Below are 19,303 nucleotides of genomic sequence, written 5' to 3'. Positions count from 1 at the left end.
TGTGACTGTGGGCAAGTCACTTCACTTCTCTGCGCCTCAGTTACCTCATCTGTAAAATGGGGATGAAGACTGTGAGCCCCACGTGGGACAACCTGCTTCCCTTGTGTCTACCCCAGGGTTTAGAACAGTGCTCTGCACGCAGTAAGCGCTTAACAAATACCAGTCCCTGTCCCATATGGGGTTCACAGTCTTAATCAGAGATGCAGCGCAGAGAAGCAGCGTGGCTCAATGGAAAGAGCCTGGGCTCTGGGAGTCAGAGGTCATGGGTTCTAATCCCGCCTTCGTGATTTGTCAGCTGTGTGACTCTGGGCAAGTCATTTCACTTCTCTGTACCTCATGTCCCTCTTCTGTCAAATGGGGATGAAGACTGTGAGCCCCCGCATGGGACAACCTGATCACCTTGTATCCCCCTCCAGGGCTTAGAACAGTGTTTGGCACATAGTAAGCGCTTAACCAATACCATCATTATCATTATTAGGAATCCCCATTTTACAGATGAGGGAATTGAGGCCCAGAGGAGTGAAGTGACTTGCCTAAGGTCTCTGAGCGGAGAAGTGTCGGAACCGGGCGGGCTGGGGACCCGGGCCCTTCTGCCTCCGAGGCCCGGGAGCAGCGTGGTTCAGTGGAAAGAGGCCGGGCTTGGGAGTCAGAGGTCATGGGTTCTAATCTCGGCTCCGCTGCCTGTCAGCCGTGTGACTCTGGGCCTGTCACTTCACTTCTCTGGGCCTCGGTTCCCTCAACTGTCAAATGGTGATGAAGACTGTGAGCCCCATGTGGGACAAACTGATCACCTTCTATCCACCCCCCCAATGCTTAGAACAGTGTTTTGCACATAGTAAGCGCTCGACAAATGCCCCCACCATTACTGTTATTACCCACCACGCCATGCTGCTTTATATTATAATAATAATGTTGGTGTTTGTTAAGCGCTTACTATGTGCCGAGCATTGTTCTAAGCGCTGGATAACGAGGTTGTCCCAAGTGGGGTTCACAGTCTTCATCCCCATTTTACAGGTGAGGGAACTGAGGCCCCGAGAAGTGAAGTGACTTGCCCAAAGTCACACAGGTGACGGAGCTGGGATTAGAACCCACGACCTCTGACTCCTAAACCCGGGCTCTTTCCACTGGGCCACGCTGCTCCCCTGTTGGACCGTTCATTCATTCAGAAGTACTTATTGAGTGCTGACTAGGTGCAGAGCACTAGACTAAGCGCTTGGAATGGACAATTGGGCAACAGATAGAGACCATCCCTGCCCAACGACGGGCTCACGGTCTAAACGGGGGAGACAGCACAGCAAAACAAGACCACATCATCAAGATAAATAGAATCAAGGAGATATACACCTCATTAACAAAATAAATAGAGAAATAATGTATACAAATGAGCAGCAGAGTGCTGAGGGGCGGGGGAGCAGAGGGAAAGGGGAGGGTCAGTCAGGGCAGCCTTCCCGGCCTCTGCCCCTTGTCAGCTGTGTGACTGTGGGCAAGTCACTTCACTTCTCTGTGCCTCAGTTCCCTCATCTGTCAAATGGGGATGAAGCCTGGGAGCCTCACGTGGGGCAACCTCATTCTCCTGTATCTACCCCGGCGCTTAGAACAGTGCTCTGCACAGAGGAAGCGCTTAACAAATACCAACATTATTATTTCTGGAGGTGAGCTCTCAGTAGGGCTAAATCGATGGCATTTTTAATGAGTGATCAGGTTGTCCCATGTGGGGCTTACAGTTTTCATCCCCATTTTACAGATGAGGGAACTGAGGCCCAGAGAAGTGAAGTCACTTGCCCACAGTCACCCAGCTGACAAGTGGCGGGGCTGGGATTCGAACCCATGACATCTGACTCCCCAGCCCGGCCTCTTTCCATTCATTCATTCATTCAATAGTATTTATTGAGTGCTTACTATGTGCAGAGCACTGGACTAATCGCTTGGAATGAACAAGTCGGCAACAGATAGAGACGGTCCCTGCCGTTTGACGGGCTTACGGTCTAATCGGGGGAGACGGACAGACGAGAACGATAGCGATAAATAGAGTCAAGGGGAAGAGCATCTCGTAAAAACAATGGCAACTAAATAGAATCAAGGCGACGTACATTTCATTAACAAAATAAACAGGGTAATGGAAATATATACAGTTGAGGGGACGAGTACAGTGCCGTGGGGATGGGAAGGGAGAGGTGGAGGAGCAGAGGGAAAAGGGGAAAAGGAGGGTTTAGCTGCAGAAAGGTAAAGGGGGGATGGCAGAGGGAGTAGAGGGAGAAGAGGAGCTCGGTCTGGGAAGGCCTCTCGGAGGAGGTGAGTTTTAAGTAGGGTTTTGAAGAGGGAAAGAGAATCGGTTTGGTGGAGGTGAGGAGGGAGGGCGTTCCGGGACCGCGGGAGGACGTGACCCGGGGGTCGACGGCGGGATAGGCGAGACCGAGGGACGGCGAGGAGCTGGGCGGCGGAGGAGCGGAGCGTGCGGGGTGGGCGGTAGAAAGAGAGAAGGGAGGAGAGGTAGGAAGGGGCGAGGTGATGGAGAGCCTCGAAGCCTAGAGTGAGGAGTTTTTGTTTGGAGCGGAGGTCGATAGGCAACCACTGGAGTTGTTTAAGGAGAGTGACAGACCCAGATCGTTTCCACGGAGCCACACTGCTTCTCTGCATTTTTCAATGCTGATCATGTGCCAAGCACTGTTCTAAGCACTGGGGTAGATGCAAGGTAAACAGGGCAGGGGGGTCCCGGGCGGGGGCCCCCAGGCTTCACCCCCATTTGGCAGATGAGGTCACTGAGGCCCAGAGAAGCCAAGCGCCCTGCCCGACGTCACGCGGTTGCCGGGGGGGGGGGCGGGATTAGAACCCACGACCCGGGCCGCCCCGAGCCGCGCCTCTCCCGAGCGGTCAGCACAGTGCGGTGCAGGGGGGGGGGAGGGGCGCCTTACCCGGCCCGCGCGGGCTCCGCCGTCCTGACCCCGGGCCCGGGGGGGGGGGGGGGGGGGCGCGCGCGCGCACACACGGGGGGGAATCACTTCCGGGTGACGGCCGCGGCCCCGGGCAGGGGGGAGGCGGAGGGTGCGCTTCCGGGTCGGGGGTCGCAGCCGCAGCCGCTCCCGACCCTCCCCCCCCCACCTTCGTGGACACCGCCGCCGGGAGGGCCGCCGGGGAGACCGGACGGGCTGAGGCGGCCGAGGCGGGCCGGACTGCGCAGGCGCCGGGGCGCGCGGGGCTGAGGCGGGCGAGGCGGGAGCCGGGCCCGGACTGCGCAGGCGCCGGGGCGCGCGGGCCCGGGGCGGCCGAGGCGGGCCGGACTGCGCAGGCGCCGGGGCTCGCGGGGCTGAGCACCGCCCCCTCCCCCCCCCCTTCCCCGTGGTGAGGCGCTCGGCCCCCTTCCCCCTCCTCCCGGCGTGAGGCGGAGCCGCCGCCCTGCTGCCCACGGCCCCGGGCTCGGGCTGGGGCTGGGGCTGGGGCTGGGGCTGGGCGGGGGCGGGCCCCGGCACCGGCCCGCGCCCACCCCAGCCTGTCCGCCCGCCGCCCTGAGGACGCGCGAACCACCGACCGACCGACCGACGGACGGAAGGAAGGAAGGAAGGAGGGTCGTCCCGCCACCCCGGCGGTGAGTCCCGGCGCCATGTCCGTGCGTCCGTCTGTCTGTCCGTCCGTCCGTCCGCCCGCCCCTCAGCCCCGGTGGGCCCCGGTGGGCCGCGCCGCGCCTTGCCGCGCCTTTCCGCTCGGGCCCGCCCTCCTCACGCCCTCCTCACGCCCTCCTCACGCTGTTGGCCGCTGGCCGCCTTGCTTTCCCCGCGCGCCCCCCTCCCGTCCGCGCTGCTCCCCGTCACCACCCTCCTCTCCGTCCCCCACAGCCCCCTCCGTCCCCCTCCTCTACACAAATCTCCGTTGCCCCCGGCCCGCCTTCCTCACGCCCCCCCCTCCGCGCTGCTCCTCTGCCCCTTCTTCTTCCCTTCACCTCCCCCTTCTCCTCTGCCCCCTCTGATCCCCCTTTCTCCTCCTCTCCGCGCTCCTCCTCCTCTGCCCCTTGTTCTTCCCCTCCTCTGCCCCTTCTTCTTCCCCTCCTCTGCCCCTCCTTTTCCTCCTCCTCCTCTCCGTGCTTCTCCTCGGCCCCTTCTCCTTCCCTTCATCTCCCCCTCCTCCTCCTCTGCCCCTTCTTTTTCTCCTCCTCTCCTTGCTTCTCTCCTACCGTCCTTGTCCCTGTCCTGCCCGTGCTTCTCCTCCGCCCCTTGTCCTTCCCCTCTTCTCCTCTGCCCCTTCTTTTCCTCCTCCTTTCCTTGCTTCTCTCCAACCCTCCTTCTCGCTCTCCTCTCCCCGCTGCTCCTCTGCCCCTCCTTTTCCTCCTCCTCCTCCTCCTCGCCTATCCCTTTCTCCCCTCTGCTCCTCTGGCCCCCCAGTCCCCCTCCTCTCCGTGCTTCTCTGCCCTTTTTTCTTTCCCTCCTCTCCCCCTTCTCCTCTGCCCCTCCTTTTCCTCCTCCTCCTCCTCCTCCTGTCCTACCCCCTTCTCCTGCTCCTCTGCCCCTTCTTCTTCCCTTCATCTCCCCCTTCTCCTCTGCCCCTTCTTTTCCTCTTCCTCTCCTTTCTTCTCTCCTATCCTCTTTCTCCCCTTCCTGTCCCCACTTCTCTGCCCCTTCTTCTTCTTCTCATCTCCCCCTTCTTCCCCTCATCTCCCCATTCTCCTCTGCCCCTTCTTCTTCTCATCTCCCCCTTCTTTCCCTCATCTCCTCCTTCTTCCTCTCATCTCCCCCTTCTTCCCCTCATCTCCCCCTTCTCCTCTGCCCCATCTTTTCCTCCTCTGCCCCGTCTTTTCCTCCTCCTTTCCTTGCTTCTCTCCGCCCCTCCTTCTCCCCCTCCTCTCCTCTGCCCCCCATCCCCCTCCTCTCCCCGCTTCCCTTCTGCCCCTTCTTCTTCTTCCCCTCCTCTCCCCCTTCTCCTCTGCCCCTTCTTTTCCTCCTCCTCCTCTCCTTGCTTCTCCCCTATCCTCCATCTCCCCTTCCTCTCTCCCTTCTCCTCTGCCCCCTTTCCCCCGGCCCCTCTCCCCCCTCAAGCCATCGCCCCGTGTCTCCGTCGTCGATCTGCCCTCCGGACCCCGACGGTGGTCTCCCACCCGCCGACGTCGGTGGCGTCTCCTCCCCTCCCTTCGGTCACTCCTCTACCCTCCCCGCCAGGAAGCGTCGGCAGGGGGTTGGAGGGACCCATCCCCCTGCCCGCCCGGCTTCGAGGATCAGCCTCCACCCCGGAGGAACCCCGTCCGGGGGTCTCGCCACCCGGTGTGTTCTCCGAGGGTCTGGAGGGACTGACCCGTGGGAGAGCCAGCCGTCGGCGGGGCTGGAGATGGCCGGCGTGGGGATGCGCTGAAAGGGGGGCGGGCCGGAGAGTCCTCTGGGTGCCCCCCTCGCCCCCAAGCCCCGGCCAAGGACCTGGTCGGGAGGAGCCTCTCCGCACGCTTGTTTGTCGTGGGAAATGACACGACGGGAGCAGGAACGAACCCATTCCAAAGCCCCCAGCCAGAGAGGGGGCGGGCGGGGGTCTCTGTGGGGATGCCCTGCTATGCTTCGCCTTGCCACCTTTCCTTCGCCTCCCTCTTAGGGCAGCGCGGAGGAATGGAGGAAGAGTGCAGCGCTTCGTTTCTGGGAAAAGTGGGCTCCGTCTTTCCGGCCCAAATAGTTCTGGGAATCGTCGGGGGGGAGGGCGGCCAGAGCTACTTCCTGCGGCCCGGTCTTGACCTCTCCGGCCCTCTTTAGTCGAGGGTCGGCTTCCGTCTCGGCACGGAAGGTGCTCCGGGCCCGATTGCGGAGGCGGAGATGCGCGCTCGTTCTCCGAGCCCTCGATCGGCAACTTGACTCCCGATGCCTCGCGGATCTTCGGAGGTGAGAGGGACTCTCGCGTTGGCTTCGTCTTCGTAGCCGTCTTGTTTCATCTTCGGTCCGTGCCCGGGCGCTCCTTTTGGTTCTCCGGGGACACGCCGCGCCCTTAGCGTTGTGACTTTTCCCGACTCTTGTCCGAGCTCGATTAGACTGATTTTCCTCAGGTCAAAGTGTTGATTTTCTTTTGAAGTTCTCACTCAAAAACTTGGAGAAATTGATGGCTTGCAGAGATCTGATGGCGCTTAATTCCCCGTCTTCGATAATATTCCTCCAAAGTGCCCTTGTCCGTGCGTGGAAGTGCATCGCTAGACACTTCCCGGAGCAGATTTAATGTGCCGCGAGAATCGTTCGGCTGTCTGATAAACGTTAGTCGTCGTAATTGCTCCCAAATGCAGGTTAATGCCACAGACCTTCTTTCCAAAATGCCGACCCGTTTCTTTGAGGAAAGATTCCGGGTTTAATTATAAACCGTAAACTGTTGGTGTTTTTTTTATCCTCACTAACGTTTTCTCAGGACGCGGAGCAACTGGAATGGAGATCTGGGGGGGAGGCACGTGAATTCCCAGAATTGAGGATGACATTGGCTGAAGATTTGGCTCGGAGAACCACCTCTCTGCCATTGCACTTTGCTTTAGCAGCAGAGGACAGTTCAAAGGTGACTGGATTCTCAAGTGTTCTCTGCCGAAAGCACTCGAGATTCCTGGGACCGAGGAACTCGAGTGAGGTGGGAACCAGCTGGTTGGGGCAGGAGGACGGGGAGGCTAGCGAGGGCTTGGGTGACGAACCCACCCTACCGTCGCGTCGGTTTGCTCTCCCGATCCCGGCCGGGGGCCCTCCGGGCGTCCACCCTTCTCGGTCGGGCGTTTCTGCCCCGTCACCCCGAGGACTCTGCGGGACTGACCGTTTCTGATGGACGACAGCGGGCATCCACTGGGAGCTCGGCTGCAGCCGCGGCTTGGGCTCGGGCCTGGAACCGGACAAGCCGAGGACGGGTCCGGAGCCCCGGGTTGCAAACTCTGTGGGAGGCGTCGAACCTGGTGCCGCCGTCCTCTCCCTAGCGCTCAGTTCAGCGCCTTGCACTCGGGAGGTGCTCGGTTAATGGTACTGCAATTGCTTACTACTCCTGCTACGACTACTCTCCTAGAGAAGCAGCGAGGTCTAGTGGATAGAGCTCCGGTCTGGGAGTCAGAGGACCTGGGTTCTAATCCCGGCTCCGCCGCTTGTCTGCTCTGTGACCTTGGGCAAGTCACTTCAGTTCTCTGGACCTCAGTTCCCCCATCTGGAAAAGGGGGATTGAGATCGTGAGCCCCATGTGGGACGGGGACTGTGTCCAACCCGATGAACTCGGATAATGATAATAATAATGTTGGTATTTAAGTGCTTACTATGTGCAAAGCACTATTCTAAGCCCTGGGGGGGATACAGGGGGATCGGGTTGTCCCACTTGGGGCTCACAGTCTTCGATCCCTTGGATCTACCCCCGGACTCAGAACAGTGCCTGGAAGATAGTAAGCACTTAAATACCCAGATCGCTATCGTTATTATCATTGCTATTATTATTATCCTTCTAGACTAAGCTCACTGTAGGCGGGGAATGTGTGTACCAATTCTGTTGTAGTGTACTCTCCCAAGCACTTGGTGTGGCACTCTGCACACCTGTAAGCGCTTAATCGATAGCTTTGATTGATACTAGAAAGAGAATGCTGCTTAGAGAAGTCCACCCTTGGGTGCTGCTGCTCTCCCTACTGAAGGAGTAAGTTCCTTCACCTGTCATTTCTGTCTTTTCATCTGGAAGTCCCCTGAGACCAGGGGCGTCCAAGTTTTTTCAGTAGTGACCAGAAATCCTGATCTGTGGGAATATTTTTATCGGTTACAACGGTGAATATGGATTTTTTTTTCCAGTAATAAAATGTTTGGAAAGCAGCTGGATCAAGTTTTCCTACCCCACCCCCAACTCCAGAGCACATATGTTCATATCTTTAAATTCTAGATTACAAATTATATATGTTAATGTCTGTCTCCCCCTCTAAACTATAAGCTTGTTCTGGGCAGGGAATGTGTCTGCCAACTCCTCTGTGTTGAATTCATTCATTCATTCATTCAGTAGTATTTATTGAGCGCTTACTATGTGCAGAGCACTGTACTAAGCGCTTGGAATGTCCAGTTCGGCAACAGAGACAATCCCTGTTTAATGACGGGCTCACAGTCTAAACGGTAATGATGATATTTATTAAGCGCTTACTATGTGCCAAGCACTGTTCTAAGCACTGGGGTAGATACAAGGTCATCAGATCGCCCTACTTGGGGCTCACAGTCTTATTCCCCATTTTACAGATGAGGCAAGTGAGGCCCAGAGAAGCAAAGTGACTTGCCCCAGGTCACACAGCTGACAAGCAGCGGAGCAGGGATTAGCTCCCACGACCTCTGACTCCCAAGCCCGGGCTCTTTCCATTAATAATAATAATAATGTTGGTATTGGTTAAGCGCTCACTATGGGCAGAGCACCGTTCTAAGTGCTGGGGTAGATACAGGGTCATCAGGTTGCTCCACATGAGGCTCACAGTCTTCATCCCCATTTTACAGAGGAGGTAACTGAGGCACCGAGAAGTTAAGTGACTTGCCTGCAGTCACACAGCTGACAAGTGGGGGAGTGGGAATTCGAACCCATGACTTTTGACTCCCAAGCCCGGGCTTTTTCCACTAAGCCACGCTGCTCTCCCTAGCGTTTAGTACAGTGGTCTGCACAAAGTAAGCGCCCAGTAAATGCCCTTGACTGATTGACCGATACTAGTCCAGAACCGGAGAGTTACAAAGCCAGTGCTGGGCACTGATGTCGTCAGTGAGATCAGTGACCGAACCTCGAGAACCGTGGGCCGGGTTCATTCAGATTCTGCCTCGACCCTTTTGGCCTAGAAGCTCACGAGCGCTAGCTCGCCGAGTAAAAGCAAAATGGGGACAGTTCTCAGAGGGACCACAGGCCACATTCTGTGGGCTACCGGCCCCCAGCCGACACCCTCAAAGGAAATGGAAATGCGTATAGTAATCAATCGATCGGATTTGTTAACGGGATTAATTACCACGTGCAGAGCACTGTTCTAAACGCCTGGGAGAGCCCAATACAACAGAATCAGCAGACGCGTTCCCGGCCCACAAAGAGCTTGGAGTTAATAATTGTGGCGCTTGCGCCAACCCCTCTAATAATGTTGGTATTTGTTAAGCACTTTGTGCAGAGCACTGTTCTAACTGCTGGGGTAGATACAGGTTAATCAGGTTGTCCCTCTTGAGGCTCACAGTCTTATTCCCCATCTTACAGGTGAGGTCACTGAGGCACAGAGAAGTGAAGTGACCTGCCCACAGTCACACAGCTGACAAGTGGCAGAGCCCGGATTCGAACCCGTGACCTCCGACTCCCAAGCCCGTGCTCTTTCCACTGAGCGACGCTGCTTCTCTGCTAAGTGCTGGGGTAGATACAAGTTAATCAAGTTGGATACAGCCCCTGTCCCACATGGGGCTCTCAGTCGAAATAGAAGGGAGAACAGGTGTTTTGTTCCCATTTTACAGATGAGGTAAACTGAGGCACAAAGAAGTGAAACCACTTGGCCGAGGTTAACGGGGCCGACACGTCGCAGAGTCGGGATTAGAATTCAGGTCCTCCGGCTCTCGGGCCCTTGCTCCTTCCGCTCAGCTTTCATATCTTCCTCCGGCGGGAAATACGAACTGGTTTTGAGGTTAGAAATAGCAGTGGGTGAACTTCCCCAGAAGTCCCCTATTTTTCCCAGCCTCAGTCTTGCACCAGAAAAATAACCGGGTGCATGAAATTGTCCGGCGCAGGGCTCACCGAGGGGTCCCCAGTACTTAGCCCTGTCCCCGGCGACTTCTCATTCATTCATTCATGCGGTCGTGTTAATTTTGCGCTTACTGGGTGCAGAGCACTGTACTAGGCGCTTGGGAAAGTACAATGCAACAATAAATGGCTTGACCGGGGATGACTAAGCAGCGGGGAAGACTGTAAAATCACTTTCGAAGGAAACAGTTGTTTGCTAATGAAAGGGATATCCATCACCGAGCCGCGCTGCTGCCGGGAAAGGGCATCGCTCTGGGAATCGGGAGACTTGGGTTCTAGTCCCAGATCTGCCTACCCCTGCCCAGGTTCGTCTTGGCAAACGGGGCTCTGCCGTCCTTGGCGGGAGTTTCCGTCTGAAGAACCACCCGGGGCAGGGATGGGGGAGAGACCCAGAGACCTCGGCATGAAAAGCAGTGTGGCCCAGTGGAAAGACCCCGGGCTTGAGAGTGGGAGGTCATGGGTTCTAATCCCAGCTCCGCCACTTGTCAGCTGTGTGACTTTGGGGAAGTCACTTCACTTCTCTGGGCCTCAGTTCCCTCATCTGTAAAATGGGGATTAAGACTGTGAGCCCCACGCGGGACAACCTGATCACTTGGTATCCCCCCCCCAGCGCCTAGAAGGGTACTTTGCACAAAGTAAGCGGTTAACGAATACCATCATCATCACCTCGGCTCAAACCATCGAGCCTGGAATCAAATCCTCAGTCAAAAAGTCTCCGTGCGTGTTAGCTTGGGTGGGGCTTCCTGTTTGGAGTCGGGATAATATACCATATCATTTGTAATATATTTATGTAGTAATTTATGCGCTAATATAATAATAATTGTCATACTCTCCCAAGCGTTTGGTACGGTGCTCTGCTCACGGCAGACGCTCAGTAAATTCCACTGATCGATTGAGTGGGAGAACCAGCGTGAGAAGCAGCGTGGCGCAGTGGAAAGAGCATGGGCTTTGGAGTCAGGGCTCATGAGTTCGAATCCCAGCTCTGCCACTTGTCAGCTGTGTGACTGTGGGCGAGTCACTTAACTTCTCTGGGCCTCAGTTCCCTCATCTGTAAAATGGGGATGAAGACTGTGAGCCCCACATGGGACAACCTGATTCCCCTGTGTTTACCCCAGCGCTTAGAACAGTGCTCTGCACATAGTAAGCGCTTAACAAATACCAACATTAACCCCCAAACAGCCTGGTTTGTAACTGAAGGCCGGGAGCTGTCGTGCACGGGAAAAACCCAAGATCCGGGTTCTCAGCCCAAGCAAGCCCGGGCTGGGAAACTGTGTCCGGTTTCAGCGGTGCCTCTAAAATGCCGCCGTCAACATTCGGGGAGGGGGCCGGGAGGCGCAAGTCCCTTACGCGTGACCGAAACAGCCTTGGCCAATTGGAGCTTTCGTGATTGTTCTTCCGCTCAGTCGGTAGTGTGTACTGAGCGCCTACTCTGTGCAGAGGACTGTACTATGTGTGTTTGGGAGAGCACAGCAGAGGGAGAGGACCCGAGCCTGCCCTCGAGGGGCTTATAGTTTATCAGAAGACGCAGGCGCTAAAATACATCACAGGAAAAAGAGAGATGTACATGAGTTAGTGTTTGTCATAGTGTGTGTAAGATTATAGATTATAAACTCCCTAAGGGAAGGGTTATCAAGTCTACCTACTCTTTTGTACTCTCCCAGCCGCTCGGTGCGTGCTCTGCCCGGGGAAAGCTCAATTAATACCGTGATCGATTAAGGGCTGCTGAAGATTGTGAGTAACGACTGTGGTGTTTGTTCAGCGCTTACTACGTGCCAAGGACTGTTGTAAGCACCGGAGTAGTTACGGTATACTTCGGTCGGTCACGCTCCCTGGCCCACGTGGGGCTCACGGTCTCGATAGGAGGGAATTTCCACTTTACAGATGAGGAAACTGAGGCCAGGAGTAGTTACGGTATACTTCGGTCGGTCACGCTCCCTGGCCCACGTGGGGCTCACAGTCTCGATAGGAGGGAATTTCCATTTTACAGATGAGGAAACTGAGGCCAGGAGAAGTGAAGTGGCTTGACCAAGATCACACAACAGGCGAGTGGCAGAGGCGGGATTAGCGCTCAGGTCCTCGGATCCCTGAGCCCCGACTCTCTCCTCTGGGCCACACTGCTTCCTGACCGTACTGAGTGTGTTCGGGGGGGCAGAAGTGCTGGCGTGGCGGTTGTGGGGATTCTCAGCTGGGGGGAGTAGGAATCGACCGGGAAAGGCCACGTGTCAATTAGGAGATCTCTGACTCGGTTCCCCGAGCCACCGGCGTGTCAGCCGGCGGCGGCACCCAAAGCCGCCGGCGCCCCGGTCCGTTCCTCCGCGCGGATCCTCGGGAGCCAGGCTCGGCCGGCCTTCCTCACGCGGGACTCTATCCCAGCGGAGCGTTTGGCCCAGGTCCCGGGGAGTGATCCCCGCGGTGGGGCGAGGGAGCTATCCCTCGCCCCCTCCTACCTCACCTCGCTACTCTCCTACTACAACTCCGCCCTCACACTTGGGTCCTCTAACGCCAGCCTTCTCACTGTAGCTCCATCTCGTCTGTCTCGCCGCCGTCCTCTCACCCACGTCCTGCCTCTGGCCTGGAACGCCCTCTCTCTTCATATCTGACTGTCCTCCGACTTCAAAGCCTTACTGAAATCACAGCTCTTCTTGGGGCAAGTCACTTCACTTTCCCGAGCCTCAGTTACTTCATCTGTAAGATAAGGATTAAGACTTGGAGCCCCATGTGGGACGGGGACTGCGTCCAACTGGATTTGCTTATAAAATGTTGGTATTTGTTAAGCGCTTACTAGGTGCCGAGCACTGTTCTAAGCGCTGGGGGAGATACAGGGTAATCAGGTTGTCCCACGTGGGGCTCACACACTTTTAATCCCCATTTTACAGATGAGGGAACGGAGGCACAGAGAAGTGAAGTGACTTGCCCACAGTCACACAGCTGACAAGTGGCAGAGCCAGGAGTCGAACTCATGACCTCTGACTCCGAAGCCCAGGCTCTTTCCACTAAGCCACGCTGCTTCTCCCCCAGCGGAGGACCACCCCAGTGGATAGTACAGTGCCTGGCAAGTAGTAAGCACTTAACAAATAGGTGTAAGCAGCGTGGCTCAGTGGAAAGGGCCAGGGCTTGGGAGTCAGAGGTCATGGGCTCGAATTCCGGCTCTGCCGCATGTCAGCTGGGTGACTGTGGGCAAGTCACCTGACTTCTCTGTGCCTCAGTTCCCTCATCTGTAAATTGGGGATGAAGACTGTGAGCCTCACGTAGGACAATCTGATGACCCTGTATCTCCCCCAGCGCTTAGAACAGTGCTCTGCACATAGTAAGCGCTTAACAAATACCAACATTATTAGCATTATTATTAAATACCATTATTATTATTATTATTATTATTCATCCCCTCCCAGCCCCATGGCATTTATGTCCCACGTGTGTCATTTATTTATATTAATGTCTGTCTCCCTCTGAAGACTGTAAGCTCCTTGTGGCAGGGACAGTGTCTGTTTATTGTTTTTTTGTACTCTCCCAGATGCTCAGTAGAGTGTTCTGCACACAGTAAGTGCTCAATAAATACAATTGAATGAATGAATCCCTCAGTTTGGCGGACAGTAGGCTCTGTGTCGGGGAACTTTCCTCTCTGTCTGGCCCAGGGTTTCCCGCCATACCATTGTTGACTCTGAAGTAGCCTTTTAATGCATCAAATCAGTCAATTGTATTTATTGAGAATTTACTGCATGGAGAGCACTGTACTGAGCCCTTGGGAGACTAGTATATGAGAGTTGAAACCTTTGCTCAGGAGGAGCTTACCATTTAGAGGGTAGACAGACATGTAAAAAGAAAAGCAGTGGATATGGACACAAGTGCCGTGGGGCTGAGGAAGGGGTGAATCAATCAATCAGTGGTATTGAGTGCTTACTGCGTGCAGAGCACTGCACTGAGCCCTTGGGACAGTACAGTATAACACAGTCGGTAGACGCGTTCCCCGTCCACGACGAGTCATTCGTCTAGAAGGGCTCTCCTTTTAATTCAGTTCCTACTGACCGGAGCCCCGGTGCCGAAGCCTGGGAACATCTGACCTTACGGAGAAGTGGTCGGTTCCAACGAGAAGGTCGATTTTCCATCTTGTTAGTGAGCGGCCACAGGGTGATGGGAGCCTCCCTACGGAAACCGACAGGCCCAGGGAAAGGCGCAACGGTCTCGGCAGCAGCCTTGCAGGGCTCGGCATCCGGATCGCGCTCTGGGCCCCGCTCCGTCGGACCGCAGCTCATCTGGGGAAAAACGTCCCGCGTTATCGTTTTCCCTGTTCGGTCAGCACCCTTTGCTCCTCTGGTGTTAACCTTACTGTGCCTCGATCTCGTCCGTCTCTCGGCCGACCCCCGGCCCACGGCCTGCCTCCGGCCTGGAACGTCCTCCCTCCTCTAATCCGACGGTCAACCACTCTCCCCGGCTTTAAAGATTTATTGAAGGCCCATCTCCTCCAAGAGGTCTTCCCGGACTAAGCCCCACTTTTCCTCATCTCCCACTCCCTTCTGTGTCGCCCTGACCTGAGGCCAACTAGAACACAAAGGGAATTCACTAGGTCTGCCCAACCTTACCCGAGCAGTTCCGTGGAGCTAAATTTGTATTCCGTCTGAATTAGGGGAGAATCGTTGGGTTTTTAGTGTCACGTCTGCTTGCAAAGTTGTCGGAGCGCCTAGAAAGACCAGCACTTCAAGTTTACCCATAAAAGCAGGTTCTGGCTCTCAGAACGTCCAAACTGGAGAGGCTGCCCATCCAGATGAAGGGGGAAGCTCCAGCGTCGCGCCGTCCCCAATCGGGCCGGAGATCCAGCTTGAGAAGCAGCGTGGCTTAATGGAAAGACCCTGGGCTTGGGAGTCAGAGATTGTGGGTTCTAATTCCCGCTCCTCCACTTATCAGCTGTGTGACTTTGGGCAAGTCACTTCACTTCTCTGTGCCTCAGTTCCCTCATCTGTAAAATGGGGATGAAGACCGCGAGCCCCACGTGGGACAACCTGATTACCTTGTACCTCCCCCAGTGCTTAGAACAGTGCTTGGCATAGAGTAAGTGCTTACAAATGCCATTATTATTATTATTACTGTTATGTCACAGCAAGAGAACAAACCTCCGGGGTAGGGAAAGAAGCAGGTGTTGGGTTGGGGGCAGGAGCGAGGAGCCAAGAGCTGCCTTGCCCCCCCCGGACCGTCCTGTCCCCCCACTCCGGGATCAGGGACCTGTGTTGTGGAGGAATCTTACCCCACCCCACGGACCCAGTCACCCTCTAACCCAGAAGCCGACAATGCCGGGAGCTCTTTCCAAAGGTGGAAACGTTGGGTTTCGCTCCATCAAGTCACCGGAATTGGGTCATTGCCGGTTGGAGTTGGGGAGGACTTTACCCTGGAGACGCAATCAGAGATGCAGCAGATTCATTTGGGAAATCAAGATGAGGGAGATTTGTCTTCGCAGTTCCACGCTTAATCATGAAATGGTTATTTTCCTAGATCAAAGCCATCCTCAAGCCGTTTCCTCTGAAGAGGATTTCTGTTCTGGAAATCAGATTAGCCATTGTATTTATAAAGATTCTCTTTTTTTTCCAACTGTATATAGGAAATGGAAAAAGAATATCATCAGTGGCAGAGTATTTGAATCAAAATCCATGGTAGTGTTAGTAGTCTGCCGATCTGTTCCTGTTGCTCTGACTTCTTTAAAATCCAGAGATGTTGCTGGTAGGTCTACCTACTGGGAAGCGTTGCCGCTAGAATTCGAGCCACCGGATCAAGAGTGAAGTTTGTGGAACTAAAGCGAAAACTCCAGAGTAGAGCCCTAGACTCTTAAGTTAATGTTCACCGGGGAACTAAAGTGAAAACTCTGGAGTAGAGCCTTGGGCTCTAAGTTAATGTTCACCGGGAACACACCGAGTCTCCGGAGGCCAGACGGATGAGGACCGGCTGCTGTCCATCCTGGGGGGAGCAGTGGCCGTCCGGGGTGGTCGATCGCTTGGGTTTTCTCCCCATGGGGTGCTCGCTGTTTAGGGTCATTTCCAAGACCCTCTGGCGATGGCTGGGGTGGGAACCCATCCCCGATTTGCCCTCCCCCGAGGAACCGGGCTACGTCCCCCAGAGTTCGGGAGCCCGTGCCGTGTGGGGAAGGCAAAAACGGGGAAGCCCACAACCAGGAGCGTCCGCTTCCCTGCCGATTCTACTGTGCCGGTGTAGGCGTGTCCCTGCATCCCTTCTGAAATCCAAGGTGACCACAGCTGGAATGGTAGTGCCGGGTTTGATTCTGGAGGATACCGCCTTAGCGTATGTCGTGAAATTCAAGATGGCAGCACCGCAGAGTTGGCGGGCTCACCGGGGGAGCGAGGAAAGTCAGCCAGGGTGGCCAGAGTACGGGGCAGGGTGGACTCTGCATTGGTTGACCGTCACTCTATCCCAGTAAAGGCGTTTCCAGAGGCTGGCTGGGAAAGAAACGGTAGGATGGGTCCTCAGGGGGAGTTGGCCCTTATCGGATGCCACTGGGCTCGAGGTCCTCGGGGTTCCGGCGGCACAGTCGGGCTCGCCGCCTTCTTACACCGTTCCTCTTTGGACTACGTGGGTGGAAGGCAAAGGGAGCCGGAGGAGTGATGGCCGGGCGGTCTAGGGCTGGGACAATCAATAATTTAACCCATCGAAGCTATTGATTGAACGCGGCACAGCCTAGTAGCCTAGGCCTGAGAGTCGATGGCCCTGGGTTCTAATGCCGGCGCTGCCCCTTGCCTGCCGTGTGACCTTGGGCAAGTTACTTAGCTTTGTTACGTCCATTTCGTCACCTGTAAAATGGGGATTTATTACCTGTCCTCCCTCCTCATTTGACTGTGAGCCCAGGTGGGACAGGGACTGTGTCCAGGCCCACGATCCTGTATCTACCCAGAACTTAGTACGGTCCTTAGCACACAGTAAGTGCTTAACGCATGGCATGGTGATTATTCTTACTGTGTGCGGAGCCCAGCGCACAGCAGTTAGGACGGGGGAGGGAGAGATGGAGGGAGTTAGCCAGTCAATAAGTGGTATTTATTATGTGCTTACTATGTGCAGAGCACTGTACTAAGCAGTTGGGAGACTGTAATGCAATAGACACATTCCCTGCCCAAAACGAGCTTACAGGAGGGGGCCCAGCTCGAGGAGGGGTATGTCGCTTGGCCACGTGAGGAAGCCGGGCCGGGGGAGAGGCGAGGAGACGGCTCCGTCCGGTGTCCTCACCTACGACGGCGAGTGTTTCTGGGCAGGTGCGAGCAAAGGGAGAGGCCGGGAAGCCTCGAGGCTGTCATTTCTCTGCCTGGTGAATCTTCGTGGTTGTTGGTAATAATAATAATAATAATGTTGGTATTTGTTAAGCGCTTACTATGTGCAGAGCACTGTTCTAAGCGCTGGGGTAGACACGGGAATCAGGTTGTCCCACGTGGGGCTCACAGTCTTCATCCCCATTTTACAGATGAGGGAACTGAGGCACAGAGAAGTTAAGTGACTCGCCCACAGTCACACAGCTGACAAGTGGCAGAGCTGGGATTCGAACTCATGAGCCCTGACTCCAAAGCCCGTGCTCTTTCCACTGCGCCACGCTGCTTCTCTTGTAGTGAACACATTTGCTTTGCAGGCAGGGTCTCTCTCCCTCTCTCTCTTTCTCGCGATGAAAACTCCCTCAAGACTTCTGGGCTTCAGTCAGTTGATTTCACCTTCCCTTCTATTGTCCACAGCCCCCCTCACCAAGATAGCCTCCGGGATAGTAACCGGTCAGTCGTATTTATCGAGCACTTACTGTGTGTAGAGCACTGTACTAAGCTCTTGGGAGAGTACAATATAACAATAAGCAGACACGCTTCCTGCCACGGTGAGCTTAAGGTCTAGAGGGGGAGACTAATCTCCTCCCCCAGCTTCGGGCGAAGGTTTGGGGCCGCCAAATGGACAACGCATCCCTTTCTCTGCCTGCTCCGGCATCACGAGGGGGCTTCCCGCCTAGCTGTTGGGCTGGCTTCCACAGGAGAAAGGCCACGGAGTTTTTATGTTGTATTTGTTGAGCGCTTACTATGTGCCGGGCATTGTACTAAGCGCCGGGGTAGAAACAAGGTAATTGGGTTGGACATAGTCCCCGTCCCATACGGGGCCCACAGTCTTAATCTCCATTTTGCAGATGAGGTAATTGAGACCCAGAGAACGGAAGTGACTTGCCCAAAGTCACACAGACAGCTGGCAGAGCCGGGATTAGAACCCAGGTCCTCCGACTGCCAGGCCTGTGCTTTTTCCACGAGGCCACGCTGCTTCTCTTTTAGCCGTGCCATTCTCAGGGGCAGGGTGGGCAGCAGTGGAAGCCGGCGAGACTGCGGGCCGGCCTGAATTTGCCGTCGCTCGCGTCTCCCCGGCGGCCGTTTGTTTCCCGAGCGGCGCCGGCTGGGCCCAGGCAGCACGGGGCAGCTTTCATCTTCCCATCTCTTGTAAAGCGCTGCCATCAGGGTGGCCCGGGAAGTGTTTTGGCCCCGCAGGAACTCGCCGCCTCTCCGGAGTCCCTGCTCGGTCGGTCCACGCCCGCGTGGCAGCATCTCTGCCCCAGAGCCAGATTCATTTCCTGTCTGTCTGGCTGGGACCAGGGTTGGCACTGGGTCAGCTCAGGCCTCGGCTTTCAGGTCCTCGTAGGGCCCGGCTGCATCAGTTCCCTCATCTGTAAAATGAGGATTAAGACTGTGAGCCCCACGTGGGACAACCTGATCACCTTGTATCCCCCCCAGCGCTTAAAACAGTGCTTGGCACATAGTAAGCGCTTATCAAATACCATCATCGTCATCATTTTCACCAGAGATGTCAAAAACCAGCGTTGCGGGTTGGTTGTTTTGTTTTGCTGTGTGTCTCCCCCTTTTACACTTGTCTGGTAAGGAGTGTCTCTACCTGTTGGAATTGTACATTCCAAGCGCTTAGTGCTCTGCACACAGCAAGCGCTCAATAAATACGATTGAATGAATGAGTGAATGGTTAGCGGAAGAAAGTTCATTCATTCATTCAATCGTATTTATTGAGCGCTTACTATGTGCAGAGCACTGTACTAAGCGCTTGGGATGAACAGGTCGGCAACAGAGAGAGACAGTCCCTGCCGTTTGACGGGCTTACGGTCTAATCGGGGGAAAGTCAACACCATCCAACAGACGGCGGCCCTCCTTTTGTCAAGTCGGCCCTGTTTGGTATTTCAGACATTCCAGGTTAATAATGATAATGATGGTATTTGTTAAGCGTTTCCTATGTGCAAAGCACTGCTCTAAACGCTGGGGGATACAAGGTGATCAGGTTGTCCCACTTGGGACTCACAGTCTTAATTCCCATTTTACAGATGAGGGAACTGAGGCCCAGAGAAGCGAAGTGACTGGCCCAGAGTCCCACAGCTGACAAGCGGCGGAGCCGGGATTAGATCCCACGATCTCTGACTCCCACGCCTGTGCTCTTTCCACTGAGCCACGCTGCTTGGGGAATGGAGTGGGGATTAGAACCCACGACCTCTGACTCCCAGGCCCGGGCTCTTTCCGCCGAGCCACGCTGCTTGGGGAATGGAGTCGGGATGGATTTTCCTGCCTGCGAAATTGTCTGCCGTGGGCTCCTCCCGGGAAGAAGGCCC

At 55.6% G+C, this 19,303-nt stretch overlaps 2 protein-coding genes across 5 annotated transcripts in view; one reads left to right on the top strand and one right to left on the bottom strand.

The window, feature by feature from the left end:
- The window catches only part of KRIT1 (KRIT1 ankyrin repeat containing), a 34,881-nt gene extending 31,943 nt beyond the window's left edge, over nt 1-2,938 (bottom strand). The window contains exon 1 of one of the 2 annotated variants that reach the window (XM_039912844.1): nt 2,913-2,938. The gene's annotated coding sequence lies outside the window, so the exon portion shown is untranslated. The remainder of the gene's footprint in view (nt 1-2,912) is intronic. The other variant, XM_029070469.2, reaches the window with a different exon arrangement.
- Nucleotides 2,939-3,440: 502 nt separating this feature from the next.
- The window catches only part of ANKIB1 (ankyrin repeat and IBR domain containing 1), an 89,239-nt gene continuing 73,376 nt past the window's right edge, over nt 3,441-19,303 (top strand). Inside the window, exon 1 of one of the 3 annotated variants that reach the window (XM_029070591.2) lies at nt 3,441-3,583. The gene's annotated coding sequence lies outside the window, so the exon portion shown is untranslated. Of the gene's footprint in view, nt 3,584-5,058; nt 5,247-19,303 lie in introns of those variants that run through there. The other 2 variants (XM_029070589.2, XM_029070590.2) reach the window with 2 other exon arrangements.

Source organism: Ornithorhynchus anatinus, chromosome 8 (genome assembly GCF_004115215.2).
Source record: "Ornithorhynchus anatinus isolate Pmale09 chromosome 8, mOrnAna1.pri.v4, whole genome shotgun sequence".
Lineage (NCBI taxonomy): Eukaryota > Metazoa > Chordata > Mammalia > Monotremata > Ornithorhynchidae > Ornithorhynchus > Ornithorhynchus anatinus.
Note: the sequence above shows the minus strand (reverse complement) of the source record. Positions and strands in the feature narration are given on the sequence as shown.